The 21,471-nt window shown below is 39.9% G+C and overlaps 1 protein-coding gene across 4 annotated transcripts in view; it reads left to right on the top strand.

Annotated features, from left to right (window-relative positions):
- TMEM273 (transmembrane protein 273) overlaps nt 1-21,471 on the top strand; it is a 187,737-nt gene that overhangs the window by 138,745 nt on the left and 27,521 nt on the right. The gene's annotated exons all lie outside the window — the stretch shown is intronic.

Genomic DNA, 21,471 nt, shown 5'->3' with positions numbered 1-21,471 from the left:
TAGCAAGTTTAGGTAGTTGGTACAGACAGTGTCCTACGTTCAAGAAATAGTAACATCAGAAACCATAACAGCAGGGGCAACAAACGGCTATATAGCACGTTAAGGTTTGCAAAGCATTCACATATGTGATCTTACTTGATCTTCAGCTGGGGATTCATGTGCTGTTACTACTCCCACTTTATAAATAAGGAGACTGAGGCTTGGAGAGGTGTGAAGGCACTTCCTATGAAGGCATAAGGTAATAGAGGAGTCAAGAGATAATTAAGGAAATCGGTTTGGCCCTGACCGTTAGGCAGAAGACAAGGGCTGGCCTTTAGGGTTCTTCAATTGGATGTTTGGGGGCTTTTGCCTGATAGTGAGGGTTACCTGTTGATTTGCTTGGTGTCAGGATAAGTTTCCACTCCCTGACTCAGTTTTTCTGTCTTTAGAATGGTTAGGCATGCCTACATGCGGCAAGGTTGGAGAGTGCATAAAACAGTGGACCTAGATCAGAAAGATCCGATTTCAAATCCAACCACAGATACTTACTAGCTGTGTGTCCCTGGGCAGGTCATTTGACCTCTACCTGCCTCAGTCTCCTTACCTATAAAATGGGGATAATAATGGCCCTTGCCTTCCAGGGTTGCTGTGAGATTAAAATGAGATGAGTATTTGTAAAGCATTTTGCAAACCTTGAAGTGCTTTGTAAGTGCTAGAGATGATTACAAGGCGGTGATGCCTGACAGTTATCGTTAGGAGAAACATTTCAAGATCTTTGTATTGAAATAAACTTCTGATATTTTCAACAGGGATCAAAAAAAGTGATTATTAATGATCGTTAAGTAATAACAGGGGCAGCTAGGTGAAGAAGTGGGCTGGGAACCACTGGGAACCAGAAAGACCGATCTTCCTGAGTTCAAATTCAGCCTCAGACTCTTATTAGCTGTGTCACCCTGGGCAAGTCACTCAACCCTGTTTGCCTCAGTTTCCTCATCTGTAAAATGAGCTGGAGAAGGATCTTTGCCAAGAAAACCCCAAATGGGGTCACAGAGAGCCGGACATGACTGAAACAACTCAACAACAGCAACCATTCAGTAGTGATTACATTTTTTTTTTATCAAAAACATTTGTTCCAATCTTGAGCATTCTCTTAAGGCTCCTACTTAAAAGAAAAAGCTAATGGTACAATCTAAAGACACTACAGTGACCTACACAAAGTATTCTTGTAAAACTTAACTCCAACCACAAAACCAATCTGTCTCCGTTTTAATTCTTATGGAAAGCACATCCCAAAATCAATGTATTATTGTAATCATGGTAATAAATGTAATATAATATCACTTTTATTATGTTCCAGTGCTTAAAACATTCCTCATGTGCAGAGCCAGAATAATTAAAGATTGGAAAAGATCTGTTAGGAAGTTTTTTTTTTTTTTTTAATTTATAATGAAAAGATGGCAGGAGCAGGGGAAAGGAGAATTAAATTCGTTTTTATGTTAGAAGCCAAAGTCATTGCTTTAATTCTCAGACTTTTAGTCCTGAAGATCTTTAAATAAAACCCTTTTCTGACAGTTTCTTCCTCTTATTCAGGCACAGAAGAAATGCTTATTTAAGCCTTTTGTCATCTTATGAACAGAGGAGGCCTTACTGTCCCCAAGTTTCCTCTTGTCTTGGCAAATGTTCTTCTTACCCTTCTCACCCCTTCCTGATTTTCTCTCTCAACTCCGCATCTGAAGGTTCTAAACATTTTTAGGAAAAAACCACTACAACAACAAAAATAAGAACCCAAAGAAATGAACAAAAGCCGTACTCAATCCTGGGACAATACGGCTTAAGTTGTCCCAGTTACTGGGGAGTCTGAAAGCTGAATTCAGTTCTTTGCTCTAGGCCAGGAAGGAAGCCCCTGAATGCCTGTGATCTCAGCCACAATGCCTCCTCTCTGAAGTCACTAATTACTGAACACAAGATGGGCAGGTAGATCATAGATTTCAGGCTCTGTAGCACTGAGTACCCAGCTTGTTTTCACGAGGAGGAAACTCTGCTGGAGTCCAGTGTTGGGGGGAGGGGCTGATTTGCCAAACTGCAATGAAGGTGGGGTCAGCTTAGCTCTGTGCCAGATTTAAAGGGCACTGGCAGCATTTGTGGTCCTTCAACATTATAAAAACAATCAACACATTTGTTAAGCTCTTACTATGTTCCAGACAGAGTGGTAAGTGTTGGGGCTACAAACACAAAGAAGGAAATAGTCCCTACTCACAATGACCTTACATTCTAATGGGGAAGACAACAAATATTTAGAAAAAACAATGTCTAGAATAAATAGAGATTGTTCCAAAAGTCTTAGTGCAGATTTTTTTCAAGACAGTGTAAAATTGATATAGAGTTTTACACCTAGTTATCACGAATAGTTAGGTAAAATGAGAAACTACCAGGTGACCACCTGGGGTGAGCGTCTCCCCTGTTCCCTCTTTTCCTTTCAACTCAGGGTGTACTTTATACCCTTTGCCCTGGGCACAAAATTTCTAAATATGACTGGTGATAGGGACCAATGAGTACCTTTGAGGAGCTCTACCACACCTGATATTTGCAATATTTCACCTGACATTTTCGGTGCTTAGTTTATGGTCTCTATCAAACCTGATATCATATCTGATCCAGAAAGCTGAGGCAAATGATGAGACAAAGCTTTTCTAACCTAAAAGCTTTGCCTATTTAACTCCTGAGGAATACCACATTCTTTGAAAGATATATATATATATATATATATATATATATATATATATATATATATATATATATATATATATATATATATATATATATATATATATATATATATATATATATATATTTGCATGTATATACACAATACATATACATGTACATATACACATGTATACACAATACATAATATACACATATGTACACTTATACATATATGTCTGTATATACATAAATGCATGCATATATTGTATGGAAGTATTTCAATCTTGATTAACCTCCCAGAGGCTAAAGAAGGGTATGAATATTGCATGAATAACAACAACCATTTTACTGAGCGTTTATGTAGCATTTTCTCCTTCCATGGTACTTTACAATCATTAATTAGTTTTCCTGCAAAAATCCTTCTCTCTCCCTTTCCCTTCACACCCATCATCATTCAAGGATACTAGTATTGTTTCCATAAGGAAATACATTTCCTTACCAGTGGGAGGAGATATTTGGCATGGAATAAAGCATGCTGGAGTAGCCAGTACTATCACCTCTGAGCTAAAGTTTCTTCATCGGCAAAATGAGAGGGTTGGACCCGGTGACATAATCCTACTCCTAGTCACCACACTTTGTAACTGTTGTTTCTGTAAGAAGTAAATTCTATCATGTTAAAGAAACCAGGATAACTGTATCATGTGGACCCCCAATCAGGAAGCCTCTTGGACCTGAACACATTCCAGCAGATTTTTCTTCAATAATTCCCAAAGTCAATCACACCAGCTTTGTTTATTAAAGCCACTAAGATCATCTCCTTTCTCACCCAGGCTCCCAGAACCCACACTCAGCACAAGTGCTATATAACTTTTATTAAATTTTGGTCCATTCAAATAGCCTGCTAATGGTTCCCAGAAAAGACAAGCCCAATTTCCTCTTTCTAGTATGTCTAAATAAAACATATGAACAATTGGGGGAAGCCCAGATACTTAAAAAGCCATTGACAGGAGAGAGAGAAAGAGAGAGAGAGAGAGAGACAGAGAGACAGAGAGACAGAGAGAAAGACAGGGAGAGAGACAGGGAGACAGAGACTGAGAGACAGAGACAAAGAGAGACATAGGGAGACACAGAGAGACAGACAGAGAGACACAGAGGCAGAGAGAGACAGAGGCAGAGAGAGAGAGAGAGAGAGAGACAGACAAAGAGTCTGATTAGATGAATTTCTTTGATAGTTTCCAGTATTTAGTCTACACCTCTCATCATAGGGTCAAACCTTCATAGGAAGAAACTGCACTAGACAGATTTTTTTTTTTGAAATAAATACCATAGGTCACCCACTTAGGTTAGCCTAGGGGCCATAGGAGACACTTGAATCTCTTAGTCTTTTTCCTCATTGACTTATCAATCAAAAAATATTTATTAAGATCCTATTACATGCAAGGCACTGGGAATGGGAAGTGAACCAGCATTTATTAAACACCTATTATGTGCCAGGCACTGTGCTAAACGCTGTACAGATATTATTTCACTTGATTCTCATAACCACCTTGGGAAATAGGTGCTATTCTTATCCTCGTTTTGCAATTGAAGAGACTAAGGCAGGCAGCGGTTAAGTGACTTGCCCAGGTTCATCTGCCCAGTAAGTATCTGTGGCTAGATTTGAAGTCGGGGCTTCCTGACTCCAGGCTTAGAGCTCTATCCTCTACGCTACTCAGCTGCCCTGGCTGTGGGTACAAGTAAAAAGAATGAAACAATCTCTGTTGGCAAAAAGGTTTCTTTCTGATGGTCTCACACCAACATCTTTATTGATCGGTGGGGAACCTGCAGCCTCGAGGCACGTGTGGCCTTCTAGGTCCTCAAATGTGGTCTTCAAGGCCACGTGTGCCTCGAGGCCGCAGGTTCTCCACACTTGTTTGTATAGACAAACATATGTTTTCTAACCAGCTTTTGTCCTTTGGGTCCCATTTTCGTCTTTTTGCTATACTGTACTTGTCTGCCCAACAAGCTATAAGAGGGAACAAACGAAATTGGAGGGGCGATTAATCGCTTCAGTGATGAGGAATTATACAAAAACCTGTGGATGTCTAAGCTGCTTCTGAGAAACCTCACAGGGGGCGGAATGGTTCGAGTATTTCAGTGCTTGAGGTGAGATAATTAGAGTTGAACAGAATTTTAAAAATGCCCTCAGTGAGGTAGCATGGTCAGAGCTCCGGATCTGGAATTTAGGGCCCAGATTCCAAATCCTGGCTCTACGATAAGTTAACCTCGTCGGGCCCTAGCTACCTCATCTGTAAGATGGGAGCTAATGACCTCCAAAGACCTCTTGCTTAGAATCTATGTTCTTAAGACAATTGCATTTCAAAGGATTTGTTATAGGATGGTTTCACTATTTTCTTAAAACTTTCCATCATCCTAATCCCCTGGAGCTTATCTAGCTTTTATAAAGCCCCAGAAGGTTGTTTAGTGTATTCCTCTAAGACTTTGCAGAACTTTCCCCTCCTCCACTTCTCAAAGAAGGGAGAAAGTTGAGATTGAATGTTTACTTTTCCCTCTATCTACGGGGAAATAGCTTTGATTCCCACCTCTAGTTGCCCAGGCAGCCAGGATCCTATCCTCCAACCTTTCAGGGGTCACATAATTGCCCTCCAAAGTCTCCAAAGACTTCCATGCAAAACCTCCCAGAGGCTAAAGAAGGGTATAAATATTGCATGAATAACAATAACCGTTCTACTTAGCATTTATGTAACACTTTCTCTTCCCACTGTGCTTTACAATCATTAATTAGCTATTCCTCAAAACTCCTTCTCTCTCCCTTTCCCTTCCCACCCATCCTCATTCAAGAAGGATACTAGTATGATTTCCATAAGGAGAAGAACCTTCTCTTTGGAAATGCACTGGAACCCATTGACATATAGGGTTTAAATTAGGTAAACTGTGGAAGTTAGAGCTGTAACTAGAGTGGGGTGATGGGGCTCGGTCTTAGGATGCTTCCTGACCTCACTTTCTCACCTGACCTTGGGCTGCTATCCCCTGACTCCTCTTCTTCCTCCTCGTCACCTCCCCTCCTTCCCCAGAGTCTGGGACTGTTCCCTGTGCTACGGGATTTGATGCTAGACAATTTGAGAGACAGTCATGATCAGACTCAGCGCTGATTGGCCTTCCCTCTGGTCTGATGGGTTCAAGGAGTCCTCTGCTTTGTTCAGATTTGGATCTTTGTGAGAGAAGCAGGGAAAAGATGGCAAACTCTACAAGGACTAAGATCATATGCTTTCTTTGTTGCCTTTTGGCTTTCTGCCTGGTGCTCAGAACCTGCTTGCACCTTGGTGAGGGCTCCAGCCCCATGGCACTTAGCTCAACATACATGTGGTGAAGCTTCAGCTTTCAGACAGAAAGGTTATCCATCCTTAACAAGTGAGGTCCTTCCAAACTGGAGTTGTTGCGTGCTTACCCCTGTTAAAGTGGCTTGGGACCTTCTTTGTTAATACTGCTTGCATTGTTAAGCCATGACCCTTTACACAAATCTACATGGAAATGACCACAGGCATAATCAAGTCATCCTTAATTTACGGGAGGCAATGTCCTGTAGTAGACGGAGCACTTGGTTTTGAGTCAGAGGATACTGGTTCACATCCCAAGCCACCTATTTTCTACCTTTTCCATCTATTTGCAACCTTTGGCAAATCAATCACCTTCTCTAGGCTTCATTTTTTATCTGTAAAATGAGGAGTTTGGGCTAGTCAGGGGTGGGGAACCTGTGACCTCAAGGCCTTGGGTGCTGCCTTATTGACTGATTTTACAGAACAAATCCTTTTATTAAGGGGATTTGTTCTGTGAAGTTTGGATTCAGTCATGGGGCCTGCACTTGAGGACCTAGAGGGCCACATGTGGCCCCGAGGCTGTAGTTTCCCCACCCCTGCTCTAGATAGTCTTAAATCTTTTCCAATTCTGAATCTATAAGCCCATGATCACCATAAATGAAGGCTGTCAAGTTCTGCATGTTCTCTAGTATAAATGGTGCCACCTAATCCCTTCAGAAAGAAAACCTGCAATTGTCTGAACATTCAACCAACAATCCCATCTGGATTAGCCCTTCCCTTTTTGGATCATTCAGCCAGTGTTATGGTGACCAGGCTTAGAGCTCATTCCGTGTTGAACAGAGTCCCCATTTGGAATGGCTGCTACAGAAACACCATAGAGCTCTCATCAGTCACTGCTTCTTTAGGCTGAAAAATGTATTGATCCAGCTACATTATGTGAGCTTTAGAGTGTGTGATTCTTTAAGAATTAATTAGTAAAGACCTCTCAGCCAGAAAGAGTGAATACAAGTTTTGATACAATTTGATTGCCAGCACTGTTGTGCATTTCTAAGTATTAAATTCTTTACTGAATGAAATTTCTTCCCTAAAATTTGAGAAGAAGAAGAAGAAGATGATGATGATAATGACTAATGAATAATGGCTAATAGTGGCTAAAAAAGGACTTTGCAATTTTAAGCTCCAATAGCTTAAGTACTAACACTATTAGTACTTAAATATTACTAATTACTTTAAGTTACAATAGTACTTATTTAAGTACTTACTCCTTAAAAAGTAATACTGTTAAAGTTTTAAGCTCCAATAGCTTCAATACTTTATAGCAATACTATTAAAGCTTTAAGCTTCAATGATTTTAATACTATTAGTACTTAAATTGTATTAATTAAAGTATTGCTTTAATTTAATAACAGTATTTATTAAAATGCTTAAGTACTTGATACATATTATTGAAGTATCAAGCTTTAATTGCTTAAAATTGCACTAAGACATGTGGGACACCCTGTCCAGTGATCAGAATTTCACAAAATATTTTATGTGCATTATCTTGTTTAATCCTCACAACAACCCAAAGAAATAGGCATTAGAGGCATTGTTGTTATATCCATTTGATATATAAGGAAATGAAGGCTGAGAAGTGAAGGTAACTTATAGCCTCAGACCTCTCCCAGCCCCAGCTGGATTTTCAAGGTTCTTCTTCAGCTTCAGAGCCCTTTCGGAGCATTTCCAGAGGGCCACTACTACTCACTGAAGGATCCCTGCTTATTTCCTTCTCTCTTTTGAAAAGCGTAAGGGACTTTTTACTCTTTTATGTTTGGGGCAACCCATCAACGTAGGAGTTGCCCCTATTTGAGAGAACAGGGCGAGGAAGCCGGAAAAGTCAAGTAAGATCAAAGGATCACAGGTTGGTTAAATAAAAAGAAGGGACCATGGCTATCACTGAGTTCAGTCTGCTTATCTTACAGATGGGGAAACTAAGGCCCAGAGATATGAGTCTTGTAGGTAGCAAATAACAGAACTGGGATTTGAACTTAAGCCCTTTGACTCCAAGTTTAGTGCTCTTTATGCTCATATTCTAACTGGGAGCATAAACACAAGTAAAACCTTCATTTGTTTTTTTCTTATTCCCATTTCCCTCTTTATGTGAAGTCATGCTTGCTGCTTAGGGCCCAAGTAAAAACGATCACATTACAGTTGTCCTAAAACACCCTGCCTGGCTGCCTCATGGGTTTCATTCTGCCGTGTCCTCGTTGGTTTGCAAACCCTGTAAATTTTCCAGCCTGACTCTCGGACCTTCTCTTCCTAATTTTAAACTGCCCTTTCCCTTGCTTAGCACTGGCCTCCATTCTTCCTTGTCACATCGGGTCTCGTCTCCCTAGTCAATTCGAGTCTTATCCTTGACAGCTCCTGCCACCTAAAGTAAACTGCTTGCTTTGCAGTTGTTTGTAAAGCTCACCCAAAGCCTTATTAATCCCAAGGCACCTGCCACAACATTAGAACTGAGATACCTGCTGTGGCCTCTCATCTCTTCTCTTTGGAGCTATGACTGATAATATCAGGGGTCAGGTAGGAGAAAGAGTGGGAACTTTGCATTAAAAGTGAAGGATTTGTTTTAATATCTCCCCGGTGTGGCCCATGTGAATTAACAAGATAGAATTCCTAGAAATTCATGGATGACTCCAAGGCTAACTTTCAAAGTTAAACCAAGCAATGGAGACTCCAGGTGCATCAAGCCTCACCCCTGCTGTGGTGTACATGGCATACCCTCTACCACTAGCCAAGTGGTAGAGAAAATGAAACTTGGCTTGGCTTCTGTGTAGCTTTCAAAGAGAGATCTTTGAATGTGCATATTTGGACTGGCAAATGGCCCGTTTTGATCAAGGCCTTTTCCAAGAGGCTCATTTGGAACCCAGATTCTGTACTATTTGGTTTTTATATATATTTTGAATTAGCTGTATGCATTACATTTCCTCCAGCAGAGTAGAAGTTCCTTGAAGGCAAGATCTGTTTAATGTTTGTCCTTGTATCCCCAGTGCTTACTGCAATGGCTGACACGTGGTAGGTACTTAATAAATGCTTTCAGTGCTTACTACCAGAGTGACCTTGGTCAAATCACTTAATCTTTCTCTCTGAGCCTCATTTTCCTCAATAGTAAATTTAGGGAGTTGGACCAGATAGCCTTTAAAGCCCCTTCCAGCTGCAGGTCTATGATTCCTGTGGATTATGGTGACAGCCAGGAGTTCTGAGTTAGGGTGCAGTGTTGGGCTGAGAATAACAAATGAATGTGGTCCAGATCCCTAGGAATGCTTACGCTACAGTCTGGACTGACATCTCAAGGAGTCACTCCAAGGGCTCCCCTTGAATAATCCCTTCTGCCATGTTAGCTCCTCGGCTGATGTTGATGGGCTACGCATCAGCACATTTTCAAAGTACCCTGGACAATATAATAGAATTGCCTGCAGTTGGCCTAGATAGACCGACTGGGAAAAAATATTGGGAGGGTGAGATTTCTAGCGCTTTACCCTCCTTAGTGACTAACAACTCTAGAAGACACTTCTTCCACACAACTGGAAGCCTGTGCCATTGACTAGGTTGGCCTCTCCAGCACTGCCATAGAAGCCATCTCTTCTCTCTTTCCAGACTTAGGTTTCTAGATGTTCTTGGTAGGATGGCCAGGAGATTGCTATTTAGTCACTGAATTTGGGCTAAGACTCTCCTGTCCAATATTTAAGGACAATAAAGTAGGCTCTGGGGTTCATTCTTTGCCTGCCTCAGAATGGCCACATGTTCAATATGATAGAATGGAATTCCTTTGAAGAAAACGACTCTTCATTTTTTGTATCTGTATTCTCCTAACACATAGTATAGGATATGTGATTAAATGCTTTTAAGATTAAATTTAAAATGTTTTAACTTAAAATTTTTAAAATTTAATTTTAAAAACTAAAAATTGAATTTAAGTAAAAGTGGAACTAAATGGAGACTTTCTAAAGAACTCAAAGGAGAGAAGAGAACTTGATAAATTTCACAGAACTACCCCTTCCTATCTTTCCAGTATTCTTATGTATTATTGCTCTCCATATACTCTGCGGTCCATTCATATTAGCCTTTTTGCTGTTTCTCGCACAATGCTCTACCTCCCTTCTCCGTGCTTTTGCACAGGTTGTACTCCATGTCTGGAATGCCCTCTATCTTTTCTATCCTCTAGAATTCCTGGCTTCCTTCAAGACTTATCTCAAGTGCTACCTTCTGCAGGAGACCTTTCTCTGTCCCTTCTAGTTGCTAGTGCCTTCCATTCTAAGTCTTGTATTTCTATCTATCTATCTATCTATCTGTGTGCATGTGTGTGTGTGTGTATGTGTACACACACACACACACACACAATACCTTGCATATTCCTATTTATGTATCTGTAGCATTTCTCATTAGAGTATAAGCTCCTTGAAGGCAGGAGTTTTCACTTTCACAGTGTGTCTCCAACAGTGTCTGGAACATAGTACAACCCTAATAAGTGCTTGCTCATGGATTTATTGTTTCATTGATGTGTTGGACATGATCGCCTTTGTCACAATCTAATAAAGTGATTTTTCTAGACTTTGGATAAGAACAGTTGATAAAAATTTGTTCTAATCTTTTTCCTTTCTCAGATCTATATAGCTACAGTGAGTCTGGTCTTAGCAAGAATATCTGAGTTTTAATTCCACCTGTAACACCTATTAGTTGTGCGGTCCTGAGCAATCACTTAAGGTTTTTCAGTCTATTTGATAAGGATACCTACAGCCTAAGATCATCTTAGCACTTTGGACTGCCTTATCACACTGTTGGTTCATATCATAGAGAGGAAGTACAAAGAATAATGACTGCAAGTTGCAAAGTGATCAATTTAGGTTTGATATGAGGAAGAACTTTTTTTTGGGGGGGGAGGGAGCAATTTGGTTAAGTGACTTGCTCAGGGTCACACAGCTAGTAAGTGCCTGAAGTCATATTTGAACTCAGGTCTCCTATCTCCAGGTCCATTTGCTCCACCTATGTAACCAGAATTGTCTTTGTTTTCTTTGAGTGACTCAATTTATCTCAGTGAGCTTTACTAGGTGCTAAGCCCCAGGCCCAAACCCCATTAGGTGTTAATGTAATCCATGTGGATGTGAACATCCCAGGGTCCTAAGGGGAGGGGCCAACTCAAGAACCAATCACCAGAGCCTGAGCTCTGGTGATTCAGATGATGTCTGATGATGTCTAAAGCCCTATAAGAAGGGAGGACAGAGCTATTGGTGTGGGGCTCTGGAGATGGTGTTGATGAGGAGACTCTGGGCAGCTGTAGCTAAGGAGCCCTCCAGCTTGTAAACCCGGATGTTGAAACTTTGTTGAACTGTGGTAACTATCTGTTGGGACTTGAATCAGACAAAGTCTATTGATGTCTGTAATTTGCATTTTGTTTTGAAGTTCAGGGTGCTGGTTTTTTTCCCCTGAACTAACTGATATTTGAATTAAAAGTAAGCTTGTCAACCCCTTCACCTTGCTTTCCTTAATTAAGCAGATTGAAAGAACCTGTGCTGTTGGCAGCTTTCTGGGTGTTGGCTGTGGGTAAATCATACCCCCACAGAAGCTGCCAGTCGGGTTGTTGACACAACCTACTGTGTACCATCTAGCTGTCCCTAGGAGAAGCCTTTTAGCAATTAGCATTCCCCTTAAGGGGAATGGGCTGCCACGGGAGACTTCTTTATTGGAGATCTTCAAGCAAAACCTGGATGACCATTTGCTAGATATATCATACAGGATATTCTTATTCATAAATAGTTTGGACTAGGCATCCTTAGGGGACCTTTCCAAGACTGAGATTCTATGACTTTCTACTCCAGAGAACTAAGTAGCTCAGTATATGGAGTATGGGGCCTGGATTCAGGAAACCCTGAGTTCAAATCTGTCCTCAGATACTTAGTAATTGTGTGACTCTGAATAAGTCACTTAATCCTTATTTGCCTCAGTTTCTTCATCTGGAAAATGGGACTAATAATAGCTCCGACTACCCAGGGTTGTTGTAAGGATAAAACAAAAGAATATTTGTAAAGTTCTTTGCCAACCTTAAGGATTTATATAAATGCTAGCTATCATTATTCTTAATTTTTGTTATATCAGGGACCCCTTTAGCAATCTGGTGAAGCCAATGGACCTTTCTCAGAAAAGTGACTTTTAAATTAAAATGCATAGGAATACAAAGGAAACCAATTATAATGAAATACAATTAGTTCGATTGCAATTATAATACAATTATATGTACAGTAATGCAATTACACAGAAATGCAAAAGTTATCAAAATATTTTAAAAACAAGTTTATTGTCTTTAGTAAAGTAAAATAAAGGGTAAAGAATCCCTGTTCTAACACGTACTCGTAGGGCAGTTATGAGGATCAAATGAGATAATGTCTGCAATTATAATAGCTATCATTTATAAGGAACTTCAAAGTTTGCAAAGAACTTTACATATGTCATCTCATTTGATCCCCATAACAACTTTATGAGGGAAGTACTCTTATTAACCTCAATTTAAAGACAAAGAAACTGAGCCAGGTCCTGCCCAGAGTCATGCAGCTAAGTGAGTATCTGAGGCAGGATTTGAACTCATGTCTTCTTGACTTAAAGTCCAGCATTCTCTACAGTGTGCCACCTAGTTTTCTCTAAAACGCTAAATATAGATGCATGCTTATTATTATTATTATCATTATATTTACCTGTGACCTCTGTATTCTCTCACTAAAAGCGGGGAGGGGAGGAGGTCAATAAGAAACCTCTGAGGAGCAGCTAGGTGGTACAGTGGATAGAGCATCGGCCCTTGAGTCAGGAGTACCTGGGTTCAAATCTGACCACAGACACTTAATAGCTATATGACCCTAGGTGAGTCCCTTAACCCCAATTATCTCTTATGAAGAAGAAGAAGAAGCCTCTGAACATGGTCAACACAATATCCTATTGACTGAAAGTCTGAAATTTAAACTAGCCCTTTGCAGGCAGTTGTACTAAGAAGGGGAAAAGTAAATGTAGAACACTTCTTGGGGCCCCTTGGCTCACTTGGGTAAGTGGTTATTGCAGATAATATCAATATAAAGAGAAAAGCCTCCCTCAACCAGTGAGACAACACCATGAAAACAGACAGATTTTGGATGGGAGAACTTTTTCATTATTAATAAGATTCTGCAGAGTCCTCCAGCCTTTTACTTAGGAAGTGGAGATGCATTTCTTATTTCAAAAACTCTGCTGGGTTGGCCAGCCATGTTGGTGCCAGGGAGTTAGTTACAAGGTATAGACACCTGTTTATTTGCTGTGCGATTTTCTTTTGAAATTGTTTTTAGCTGCTGGCAAATTCAACCAAGCTTGGAAAGGGAACAAGTGCCCTTATAAAAGATGCCTAAAATAGAATACATAAATGTGAGGGGTCTTGGAGAAAGAAAAAAAAAAACCACCCGCCTCTTTGATCTTCCTCTTTCAACTTCTCCTTACTGAAGCTTTGACCCAGTTTGTTCCTTCTCATCTGGCTGTTCTGCCAAAGACCTGCTGAGCTCCCCTATTAGGAGCTAGTTTGTTTCTCCTCTCACATCCCTACTTGGCCTTTCTTGACTGTTCTTCACTCAACTGGCAGGATCTGAGTTTTACTGATTCTCCCCCACAACTCCCATAAACTGGGTTAGCCAATCTTCTCTTAATGGTAACACTGGAAGCCTGGAGACCTGGAGGTGGGAGGTCTTCATTTCATTTCCAATGTTTTGACCTTTCCTTCTTGGTTCACCGATTAATTAATGATGCTTCCATACTCCAGCATGGTAGATAATAGTCGGATTTGGAGCTGGAAAACCCGAGTTCAAATTCAGTCTTTAAGCTCTCTGTGCTATTGGAGTGACTTTCTAAGAGTCATTCAGTTTCTCAGTTTTCTTACCAGTTAAAATGAAGGAGTTGGATTAGATAACACCTAATGGCTATTCCAACTCTAAATATATAATCCTATCAGACCCCCTGCTCGAAAAGTTTAATGTCTCCCTATTATCTTTAGGATAAAATACATCCTCCTCTATATTGGCATTGAAATGCCTTCACAACCCACTCCAGTCTATCTTTACAGACATTTTACACACTACTCCCCTTCACATAGTCTATATTCCAGCCAAACTGGCCTCATATTCTCATATACTCATAATTCTATTCCATTTCCCTCTCCCAACCTTTGCTCAGGTTGTCCCATGTTAATTGTACTCTCTCCTCACTTTTTATCCTTAGTTTCCTCCAAAGTTCAGCTCAAGTTCTACATTTTCCAGGAGGATTTCCCTAATCTTCCCAAGTGCTAGTAGTGACTTCCCTCAAAAATTACCCTACAACTACTTTGTATAGATTTCTATACTGGGTGTCCCAAAAGTCTCAGTGCATGTATTTACTTGTACATGCACATGTTGTTTTCCTAGATAGAATGTAAGCTCTTCAAAGGTATATCCTTTTTTTTGTCTTTTTATCCCTAGCACCTACCATAATTCCTAGCATGTCGCATGCATTTACTAAATGCTTGTGATTTTTTTGATTGATTAATTCTGTGAACTGTAGGGAAGTGAGAATGCTAGATCAAAAATATTTAGCAGGTGGCTACTCTGTGCTAAGCACTGTATTGTAGTATAGCATTAGGTAGGAATTTATTTATTCATTACTAAATATTTACCGAACATCTATTGTGACAAATGCCTCATTAGGAAACTGCAGTAGTTATAAGATATGATCTCTATTTCTAAGAAACCTACTCTAGTAAGGGAAACTTGAGTCTTTTGTGATCAGTCATACAAAATCATAGAGATGGAGCTGGAAAGGACCACAGAGGCCATCTACTCTGGTCACTTCATTGGACAGACAAGGAAACTGAGTAGTGGAAACAGGAGCAGGTGGAACTAATTCTATTCCATTGCATGCCTAGAAACATTTGATAAGTTTCATCTTGGCCCTTAACACCATGGTTGGGCAATTAAGTCAGAGAGAGAATGATTTAAGAGTTAAGGTATAGTATAAGATATATAAGAAAGAACAATGGATCTCACATCAGAGGATGTGGGTTTGAATCTTACACCTGTCATTTACTACCTGTGTGACCTTGGGCTAGTGACTTTGATCACTCTGAGCCTCAGATTCCTCCCTGGGAAAAGAGGGTGTTTCACTAGATAGTCCCTTCCTCGAGGGTCCCTTCCAGCTCTAAATCTGTGGTGCTATGTTCTTTGGTAGAACAGCAAGAACAAAACAAGACTGTGTCTCCCAGATTGCTGCCTTCAATAGAATCTCTTTGGATTAATTCAGATATTTTTTACAAACTCAAAGCCCTCCATTTTTTTTTAGTGTCGAGAGTTTGGGGTCTTTGTTTTTCTATCAGTGGTATTGTTGGTGTGTCCTATAATCACACATAAATAAGCTGAATGTTTCAAGCAAAATCAGATGCAAGCAATCACTTTAATTCTCTACATTTAAACTATTTGACTATTACTATGAACTTCTGTGCCATAGTATTCGTGAAGTTGAGTGTTATCATTATCCCTACATGACCCGGCATTTAAGACCCTCCAATTCATTGTTTCTCCTGACATCCCTAACCTCATACTCTGAATTCCCTTACATGAACTATCCATTCCAATCAGGCCATTTTCTGTACCATTTATCCCTACTACCTCGCACACGCTATGGTCGTTAGTACCTCGGTTCCTTCCTGTCTGCTGTTGTGGGTGTCTAGAATGGCCCCTATGCTCCATTCCAACCTATTCAAAGCCTATATACAAATCTCCACAAAGCTTTCCCTCACTGTTTTGACCTAAGCTAATCCCTCCTTTCTTTCTCTGAGGGCCTAATGCTGGCCACACCATTGAAAATGTGATTTTTAAGAGCCTTTTATTGTTCTCTAGCTTTTTTTTATTTGCATGCCTTATCTCCCCAAACAAGTTGTAAGTTTCTTAATAGCAGAAATCACAGTTTCTATTTTTTTTTCTGATTTTGCACATCATCTAGCCTGATGCTGGACTCACAGTAACTACTTAATAATTAAATAAATGTGCTGGCTTGACTACCATGGAAAAATGCTGCGGTTAGAATTCTGGATTTGCAGTTGGAGAGCCTGGACTTGAATTCCAATTTTACTGCCTGTTTCATCTTGAGCACATCATTTAAAACTCTCTGGGCCTCAGTTTCCTCATCGGTAAAATGAGGAAATTGGACTAATAGTTTCTAAGTTCTTTTCCATCTCCAAATCTATTGTCTTATGATTGTAGTAAAAACAAATAGTAATTGTCGTCCTTTAGACTTACCCTGGGTTCTCAAAACTTGTTTGTTTGAAATGTAGAACTTGGGAATGCCTGTAATCCAATGTTAGGATTGGCTTTCTTAAATGTTTTCTTTTAAGTTCCTCCTGGCTGGACTTAAATTAGCAAACACTTAGCTATAGTTGTATTACTGTTTTTAGCCGGGCTGTTAATAGAAATAAATTTCGCAGTGAACCTCCCTCTCCATAACTCTGAAGCATATTCTGATTTCAACCAAATAGGGATAAACAGAGGTCAGGCAGCAGGCACTAAACGAAGCATATTTTCAAGATACGTATATGTGGAAAGGAGAATTTCAAACATGAACAATTCCCATTGATCACCAAGTATTGCTGTTAAAAGAATTGACATTGCAACGTTCTAACCCACTGCCCCCTCCCTTTGTTGGTGTTGTTCAGTTGTGTCTGACTCTTTGTGGCCCCATTTGGGGTATTCTTGGCAGAGATACTGGAATGGTTTGCCATTTCCTTCTCCAGCTCATTCTACAGATAAGGAAACTGAGGCAAACAGGGTTAAGTGATTTGCCCAGGGTCACACAGCTAGTAAATGACTGAGGCTGCATTTGAACTCAGGTCCTCCTGACTCCAGGCCCGGCACTCTATCCATTGCACCACCTAGCTGCCCTTTCTTCCTCCCTACTGCACCAACAAACATGGTTTGCTATTGCATCATAATGAGAAGGCAATTAAGTGGATTGAAACAAATACTCTTCTGAATCCAGAATCTGACTCTGTTATTTACTAACTCCATGACCCCGAGTAAATCACCTGGATAATCTATGCCTCAGTTTCCTATTCTGTGAGATGAGGTCAGATTAAATCACAGATTCTTAACATATGGCAAATTTCGAGGGGTCCATGAACTTGGATGGGAAAAAAATTCATCTGTGTTTTCACTAACCTCTAAGTGAAATTTAGCCTTTCCTTCACTTATGAATGTGGGCAACAAACTATGGAAGTATTGGCAGATTGATGACTTTTTTCACAGTAGAAATCACAGCTCTTTTCATATCACATTTCCTTTGCTGCACATATCTCAGAATATTAGTTGTGCTCATCACTACTTTGGAATTACTACAGTTATTATTATGACTAGACCACACATGCTCACAATCTTCCTATCTATAGTCTTTATGTCAATGTTATTGGTTTCCTTGGTGATCCTATATATTTTATTTATGCGTTTAAAGATATTCTGATAATGCATCTCTGGTTTCACCAGATTGCCAAAGGCTTTTTAGTGTCACAGATCCCTTTGGAATAGATGTTCTCTAAAGTCCTTTCCATTTCTAATTCTATGATTTTAATTCTTGGGTAGAATATCTTTGTCTCTCTGATTCACACTTACTTTTTCTATTACTGAGAAAGATCTCCTTTCAACATTAGTGAATTGTAGGCTCTACATACATTCTCAGACCATTCTCCACCCCATGCACACAAAGCATTGTTTGCATCAGGGGTTTCTTGGGCACCTCACTAATTTCTTAATAGGGGTTGAGAAAGACAAGATGAATTTTAAGGGAGATTAGAAAGAAAATTTTACTACATTGTGGGGAGAGAGGGAAAAATAAACGGGAAATTAAGAAAGACATTGAGTAGGCAGGTACCTGACCTGAGCCTTAAAGGAAATTAGTTATTCTAAGAGGAAGTATGTATGTGTGTATATGTATGTGTGTGTGCATGCATGCATGTGTGTGTATATACATAGGGAATGGGGTGGGGATCCAGTGAATTCCATATAGTCCATATTCCATTGAGTGGAATGAAGGCTTCCTATCTATAGAATTGTTTGTCAAGCTGTTGAGAAAGATTGGGTGTAACATAGAGTATGTAATACGAAGTAAGTCAGGAAAGACAGATGGCAACCATATTGTGGAGAGTTTTAAATAGCAAGCTAAGAAATTTGGATTTTAGCCTCTTCCCTTCCTCCCAGAAAAAAAAAAATATCCACAGTAACCTATAAGGATCTTCCAATCAACATGTGTTGAGTTCAGCCATTTGTCATATTCATAATCTTTATTTGCATTTCATTCTCTGCTTCTTCCAGATGATAGCTTTCACCCTGATCTTATTAAAAAGGGCATCTATTTTAATGGATATTGGCCAATCCAAGATGCTTTTACTCAACTCAAAGAAGCCTCTACTTTAGTGCCGATGTTAACCTCAGACAGCTGTTTGTGCAGGCAGATATGCTCTCCCTTCATCATAATTTGCTCTAGCCATGCATCTTCTACTCCTGATAACTGATGTCTGTGGAAAACAACTAGACAATATGGGGATGCTCTTGACCTTCAAGGCCACCTCCAAAGACTGGTGACAGTGGTGCCTTGAAGAAGCAGAAGAAATAGCAAAGGTACTTACCAGATTACCCAACCTCGAGTGTCTTTCTATATGCTGGGAAATGCCACAGTTTCCCCAGGTTAATTGATTCTTCTACATCACTTAGTTCAATTCCATCTCAAGCTCGGTAGATATAAAAAAAATAACCTGTTATCTTTCCCCTGAAACCTGCTCCTTTTACTTCCTTCCCTGTATTCATTAATGGCATCACCATCTTCTCAGTCATCTATCTTGATAACCTCAAACTCAACTCTGACTCTACCTCCATTTCCCCCCTCATTCAGTCAGTAACCAAGTAGTGTTAATTTTGTCCTCACCATAACTCTTGAATCCATCCCTCTTTGCTATTTCTATGACCACACAATAAGATTATAAATTTGGGGTTGGAAAGGTCCTTAAAGGTCATCAAATCCAACCTCCTCATTTTATAGATGTGGAAACAGAGCTAGAGAGATTAAGTGATTTGCACAGTATCACACAACTAGTAAGTGTCTGAAGCACTATTGGAGCCCAGGTCTTCCTGGCTCCAAGTCTACTGTGTTTCCATTACAACACAATGCCTGTCTACTTTACCCATAATGTCTAGCTCACTCCGTAAATATTGAACAAAAGAAGAAAGAGGAAATGAACATGAGTATTATTATTATCTCCATTCTATATAGAAGCAAACTGCAGCTCAGAGAGCCAGGGTTGCAAAAACTTCCAAGTTGTGGGTCTTGGAATCACACTCTCATCTTCTTACTCCAACACCAGTATTCTGTTGTCCTATAAGGACTTTAACTCATGGACTATTTGGGGGACAGCATGTTCTGTGGTCTGCTGACCAATTTCTTAGTGCCTATACATTCTACTGCTACTTTGCAGTGCCAGGGGAAATAAGTGCCTTGGGTTATATAGCACAGAAGGGACTCCCACACAACTAATGAATCCAAGTAGAATGACCTGAGGTTGTGAGGATGGCGCTGGTATCTGCATAATTGATTGTTACCCAGAGTCTCATTATAACTCCAGGGGTCAGATTTTCTGAACCCAGGTTTTTAAAAAGAGGGTTATGAGGAGAGCTGCATTTGGGGATTTCCCTCCCAGAGGAGGAAAAAGGATGTCTTAATGGATGGTGTTACTGGGCTAATGGTGGAATTACAAGAATAAAAAATATCTGTATGCACAATTGAATAAGTAGTTATGAAAATATTTCCCCCCCAACTTTCTACATAAGAACAAAGCAACTGCTTCATTGGATCAGACCCATGGTACAGAGCCTAGGATATATTTCTAATTTTCCTTTCCTTTTTGTTTCTCAATTTCTTCGTCTGGAAAATAAGGCCAAATTTAGTGGCCTCCAAGGTCTCCTCCAGTTTAAAATCTATGAATCCATGATCTAAGTCACTGATTCTCAACCTTTTGGTCTCAGGTTTCGAAAGAGCTTTTGTTTACTTGGGTTATATGTATTGATATTTACCCTATTTGTATTGAAAAATGTTAGTATTATTATGAAAATACTTTTGACTTCACAGACTCCCTGAAAAGGTCTCAGGTATCCCTAAGGATCCCTGGACTAGGTTTGAGAAGTGCTAATCTAAGTTATGTTGTGTAAAGTTGTCATTCGCCTCCGTCAGTCAATCAATCAATTGAACTTGTATCCCCAGTGCCAAGCATAGTGCCTGGCACAGAGAAGGCACTTAATAAATACTTGTTAATTGACTGAAACAATTACAATATTCAATTGAGCACTTACTATGTGCTAGGTATGTAGAAGGTACAAAAGAAGAAAAAGATGCTGCTGTCTCCACTCTGCAGGACTCTGCAGTCTACCTGGAGAGGCAACACGTGGAACAATCAGGGTATAATAATGCATCCCTTCCACCACCCTGCATTCACACAAGTCAGTCCCAGTGCCTGAAATACACTCTCTCCTCATTTCTACCTTTTGGAATTTTTGTCTTCCTTCAAGTTTCAGCTAAGGGGATGACCTCAATCCAGGATTCTTTCCTTTCTTCCCCCAATAGTACTTTCTCCCTCCTCATTTTTCCTAGTACTATACACTTAATTGTGTGCATTCAGCTCTTTGAAGCCCAGAATTATCTTTTGAAAAAAATTTCTTTTTTATATCTTTCAGGACCAAACCCAGTGCTTTGCATCATAGCAGGTCTTTTGTTTGTTTGTTGCTTTTTGGAGGTAATCGGGGTTAAGTTTTATTTATCCAGGGTCAAAATTAAGTAAGTGTCTGAGGCCGGATTTACATTCAGGTCCTTCTGACTCCAGGGCTGGTGCACCATCTCACTGCCCCAGTAGGTGTTTAATAAATGTTCCTTGCATTGTTAGTTCAATGGGAGGCAGAAGCATGTGGTAGTGCATTTTTTACTACTGGATGCTGTTGCCTCCTATTGGGAGACATGAGTTCATAGGTCTTAAAGCTGGAAAGAACCTCAGAGATCTAGGATTAGGACTTAGCTTTAGGAAGGCTGATAGGTAGCATACTTTATCAAGGGTCTTCTGGAATTGTGGTTGGCCATTGTGCTACTCAGGATTCTTAAGTCTTTCAAAGTTAAAGTACAGTGTCGTAGCTATTGAAAAAGTTGTCCTCCTGGTCCCGCTCCCATAACTGCATCATTTCACGCATATCTTCCCAGGTTTCTTCAAATTATCCCTTTCATCAGTTCTAATGACAGTATAGATTCCATATATTCATATACCAAAATTAGTTCAGCTACTGTCTAATAGGAAGTGCCCTAAGGGGACACCTCACCTTAACTCCCAATTCTTTTCTAGCAGAGACCTGTTACAATAAATATTTTTGTGTAGAAG

Source organism: Trichosurus vulpecula, chromosome 8 (genome assembly GCF_011100635.1).
Source record: "Trichosurus vulpecula isolate mTriVul1 chromosome 8, mTriVul1.pri, whole genome shotgun sequence".
Classification (NCBI taxonomy): Eukaryota; Metazoa; Chordata; class Mammalia; order Diprotodontia; family Phalangeridae; genus Trichosurus; species Trichosurus vulpecula.
This window is presented reverse-complemented; position numbering and strand designations above follow the sequence as displayed.